The following is a 5,905-nucleotide window of genomic DNA, read 5'->3' on the forward strand; positions in this document are numbered from 1 at the left end:
TGTTTTTCACCTTCCTAGTGTTTTCATCTTCAATGGTCAGTATGTGCTGAATATTCCTGGAAGTGTTGTTCTATGTGTAGTTCACTTGTTTGGATACAATTTTGCAAGTATATGAAAGGTCTCCCTAATTTGTTATTTTTATGTGTTTGTCGAAACTTCAGTCTTCAAATTGTTTAGGAATTAGTTCAAATGATCAAATTCTTATTTCTTATTTCTGAATATATGTTAATATGTACATGTGTTTATCTCTTGCAATGCAATCAAAATCTTTTAGGACTTGGGAGTTGTTGGGAGGACCAGTCATCAATAGCCAGCAGTAGTACTATCATCCTTACTCAGGTTATTTTGTTCCTTATCTTTTTTCTTTTACTTATTTCAGTTCTAATATGTCTTCTAGGGTTAGAAAATATGATTCTGGATGTCAAAAACATAAAAAAAAAATTGAAGAGATAATTCAATCTCAAAAGGGATCTCTTGATAAATTTTTCATAAAAGAAGGTCCGTCTTCTCTTGACAATGAACATATTGATATTAATTTAGATGATGCTTGTGTTCATGCTAATGAAAATCCTAACATGGTAAATTTAGTTGGCACTCTAAATGACTCTCATGAGGATTTGGCTACAAATGTTGATACTAATAATACTTCTAATGATGTTCCTGATGTTATTGCTAATAATGCTTCTAATGATGGTCCTGATGCTACTAATGTTGATGATGTTTTTGTTCAATTTGATATATTTGATCCAAGAAATTGGGATGCATTAGATTCTAAAATGATTGATGTGTTAGTTGCTAATGGTCCTAAAAGAGATTTGTTTGTTCAGAAAGGTCCTAAAGAAATGTGATAGAGATTGGCTTGTATATCCAGTAGAGCTTGATAAAGTATTTTGTTTTTGCTGTAAAATCATTAAAAAAAGACATATAAAAGGTCAGTTAACAAATGATGGATTTGGGAATTGGTCACACATTAGCACTAGACTTAAGGAGCATGAAACAAGTATAGATCATGTAATGAATATGAAAACTTGGTATGATTTGCAGCTAAGACTTCAAAAGAATCAAACCATTGACAAAGTTGTTCAAACCCAAATAGAAAAAGAAAAAAAATCATTGGAAAAAAGTTTTGGTAAGAGTTGTTTCTATTGTTAAATTTCTTGCAAAACATAATCTTGCATTTCGTGGAAGTAAAGCAAAATTGTATGAGAATAACAATGGTAACTTTTTGGGCTTGATTGAGATGTTGGCTGAATTTGACCCAATTATTTAGGATCATGTTCAACCTATTACAAATGATGATTTACATGTTCATTATATTGGTCCTAGAATTCAAAATGAGTTGATAACTTTGCTTTCCAGGTTACTTAAATGTGAAATTATTAATAAAGTAAAAGAGGCAAAATATTTTTCTGTTATCCTTGATTGCACTCCCGATATAAGTCATCAAGAACAAATGTCCTTGATATTAAGGTATGTAGATGTCTCTTCTAAAATTGTTAGCATTGAGGAATCTTTTCTAGGATTTTTGGAAGTAGCTAATACCACGGGCCAAGGTTTGTTTGATGTTTTAGTAGTTGAATTAAAATCTCTTGGTTTGGATTTAGATGATGTGCGAGGACAAGGTTATGACAATGGTTCAAACATGAAGGGAAAACATCAAGGAGTACAAAGAAAACTACTAGATAAAAATCCTAGAGCATTTTATACTTCTTGTGCTTCTCATAGTCTTAATTTAACTTTGTGTGATGTAGCCAATACTTGTGGTAAAGCTAGAGATTTTTTTGGAATAATTCAACGTATTTATACAATATTTGCTAATTTTACTAAAAGATGGCAAGTGTTTAAAGATAATATAAAAGGACGGACCGTCAAGTCATTGTCAACAACTCGCTGGGAGAGTCGTATTGATAGTGTAAAGGCTATAAGATTTCAAATGTTAGAGATAAGAGAAGCTTTACTTCAAGTGGCTGAAATAGATAATGACTCAAAAATTAGAAATGAAGCAAAAACTTTAGCACACAATGAGCTTGGTGATTTTGAGTTTCTAGTGTCAATGGTGGTTTGGTATGAAATATTGCATGCCGTAAATTTGATTAGTAAACATTTACAGTCAGAAAATATGTTAATTGATGTTGCTATTGATCAAGTTAAGGCATTGATTTCTTATTTTAAGGGATATAGAGAAACAAGATTTTTAGATGCTATAGAATCAGCAAAAATGATTGCCACTGAATTGAATATTGATTTGTTGTTTCTTCAAAGACGTGAAATTCGAAGAAAAAAGCATTTAGATGAAAATCCGCGTGATGCATCTGAAATGAATTCACAATCAACAGAGAAGTCATTTAGAGTTAATTATTTTTTATGTGTCGTTGATCATGCAATTGCTTCACTAAGTAGGAGATTCAAACAATACCAAGAATATGAAAGTGTGTTTGGGTTTTTGTTTGTATCTGATAAGTTGCATTCTTTGGATGATACATGTTTAAAGTCTTCTTGTACTAATTTGAAAATGCACTGAAGAAACAAGACCAATCTAATATAGATGGGAATGACTTATATGTTGAACTGAAGATACTTCAAGATCTTTTACCCACACAAAAGATGAGACCTCTTGATATTTTAAAGTATTTGAAACATGTTGAATGCTTCCCTAATGTGATTATTGCTTATAGAGTTTTGTTGACTATTCCTATAACCGTTGCATCTGCAGAAAGAAGTTTTTCAAAGTTAAAGTTGTTGAAGTCTTATATGCGCTCCACAATGACACGAGAAAGGCTTAACGGATTTGCAATGATAGCACTTGAAAATGAATTTTTGGAGAAAGTTGATTATGAAGAGCTTATTGAAGATTTTGTTTCCAAAAATGTTAAAAGAATGATTTTATTCAAGTGAAGTTTACATGTTACATTGTTACTTTGTCTTGCTGTTTTTATTTGTAAAACTTTAAATATAATATGAACTTTTGTATTTAACTTTTATTCGTTTTGTCGGCCAATCTACTTATATTTTTTATAATAGTGCAACAGGGCCTCCAAAAAGATTGGGACGCCCCTGATGCTAGTTAGATGCATGAGAAACTATTTTGGGACGTCTTCCACACCTTGAAAATATCGATAGTTAATGAGTTTTAGAAAAACAAGTCACCATTATAGACTTTGTGTATGGTTTGGATTATTACTTGTTGATATTAAGGGGCCGTTTATTAAACGCTTACCCGGTAAGTACTTACTGAACAATTTTCTTCACCGAATCAACATGGCAAGCGACAAGAATCTTATCCGGTAAGAGCGATGATAAGAATGGAGAGTCTTATGCGGTAAGTGAAGGTGACGACTCTTATCCGGGTAAGCGCTTGTCAGGTAAATTGTTGCATAAATACGTTTTGATGTACTACAATTTTACCCGGTAAAATAAATTATAGTGTTGTCTTCTAACCGTAAGTACTTACCGGGTAAGCATTTAGGTAAACGGTCCCTAAATCCTATATTACCATTATATGTAATCAAGTGTTGACATTAAAAAAGGAATTTGTTCCTTATTTGATGTTTTATTGAAAATCTCATATTAATCACTCTCTTAAGATTTCAGAGTGTTATACACACTAGGGATCAGTTTGGTGCAATTTTCAGTTTTTTTGTTTTGGGGATAATATTTTTGTTTTAGATTATTATTTACCATACTTTATGGACAATATAATCAATTTCATATTTATATTCGATGACTGCTATGAATGATAAATGCACCTCATTAAATATCAAATATAATATCCACAATCAATTTATTATTATTTTCACTATTTTTTTTCTATTTTTTAAGTTCATGTTTTGAATCACATGTGATTATCTTCGTTGATCATATGATTTATTACGTATCGCATATGATCCATTATGTAAACTTCTGTACATATCACATATGATAATAAACGTTTGAATATAGTGACGTATTAACATATGTGATAATATTTACATAACCTATAAAAGTATATATAAGTAATCACATATGATTAACAAAAATATCTACATTTATCATATATAAATTGATAGTGGATATCACATGTGATATTTGATGAAAATTGTGATTATCTTTTTATCAAAAGTGCATCTAGAAAACTTTTTATATAGAACTTGATACAAAATATGAATTAAGTAAAACTAAAAGATATAATAAGATTTTTAAGAATTTATCCAATTTAAAATGGTAATTATCTTAATTTCTAAAATTAGTTTTGATTTTTGATTTTTGATTTATTATATTTTTTAATTAGCAGATTATGTTGTAACACACCGAAATCACATTTGCATATAACTACATATTTAATATATCATGAAATGTAATTTACAAATTTGGTCCAAATATCAACAAAAGCTACATTATAAAAGTAGCTACTAAATTTTTCCACATAATCTCAGTGTAAAACTTGCATACATAACAAGTATTCAAATACAAAAGACAACATATCATCCAAACATCACATGCAAGCAATTATAAGTTCTTCATAATTTTCCCTTCCTCTTATCGTCCGATTGTGCCTAACCTGTAATGCACATTTTAAAACACCAAAATGAGGGTTAGACCTTGAGGTCTAGTGAGAAATCCCTTTGATTGTTATTGTAGGGTGATAATCACCAAAACACTTTTATAAAACCCTTATTTGTATAAATAACAAATAAATAGTGTTTTATCGAAACAAACCTCTTTTGTCGCATCAATAAGATGAGACATCATCCATTTATCGCATCAAATAATAAAATAACTCATTTATCGCATCATATATAAACTTGTCACATTTAAATAAATAAGTCATAAAGTTGGCGCACTCAACAGATGTGATAAAAGTAACTTCTCGCATCATACTGATATGATAACCCACATTTGTCGCACATCAAGGATGCGATAACCACCCTTGCCGCATCCAACATATGCGATAACAGTAACTTGTCGCACCATGTAGAGGCGATAAACTCAACATGTCGCATCACAAGGATGCAATAACCACAACATATCGCATCACACAGATGCAATAACCAACACTTCAATTTTATCCCAATTTTATCGCATCACACTCATGCGATAAAATCAACCTCATCGCATCATTTAGATGCGATAACAGAGTTTCATGATCAAAAGATCATCATTTTTCCAGAATTTGATCATGTTATTCTTATTCTAGTATACCCAGCTCCTGATTATTCCATCTTTATTACAAAGATATGCCCAACTCATGATTATGTCACCCTAATTACCAAAATTACTTATCTCCTGATTATGTAATCCTTATTACCAAGTAATACTCAGCTCCTGATTATGTCACCCGTATTGCAATCAAATGATAATATCATATCAAAACAAAAAAATTTATGCATATAATAATCAATTACTCAAGTTTAAAATCTTACGGTTTCTTCACCAAAGAACAAAAAAATGATATTTTGTAAATAAAACTCACCTTGTAATCACAAATATATAAAAACAACAACAATTAATCAGATTCACAATCACAAAATTCTGACTTCTACTGGTACCCCTTCGGTTTCTCTTTTCTCGCTTCAAGAACACACAGAAACTTCTTTTTTGTTTCCCTTAATTCATTTTCCTCCTCATTCCAATGAGATAACACCCAATGACCCATAATAACATAAACATTTATATCAGGCGGCGGTGATTTAAAAGTATTTAAGCATATTAACAAAACAAACCCCTCGACTTACCACCCTTATTCAAAAAATAACCCCGAACTTGTAACCGATAACCCGATTATCACATATGCGAATTATATATTCCTTCTCGTCTTATCGCAAAATTGATCGTTTTCTCTTTTAAACCTGCCGCAATATATGATCATTAAAAATACATTACTTTCTTTTCAAATTAAAAAATGTATATATATATATATATATATATA

The 5,905-nt window shown here is 30.5% G+C and overlaps 1 pseudogene; it reads left to right on the forward strand.

The window, feature by feature from the left end:
• Window positions 1–386: 386 nt before the first annotated feature.
• Window positions 387–5,905, forward strand: part of LOC112514153 — a 15,201-nt pseudogene continuing 9,682 nt past the window's right edge.

Source organism: Cynara cardunculus (genome assembly GCF_001531365.2).
Source record: "Cynara cardunculus var. scolymus isolate 2C chromosome LG 6, CcrdV1, whole genome shotgun sequence".
Taxonomy (NCBI): Eukaryota; Viridiplantae; Streptophyta; class Magnoliopsida; order Asterales; family Asteraceae; genus Cynara; species Cynara cardunculus.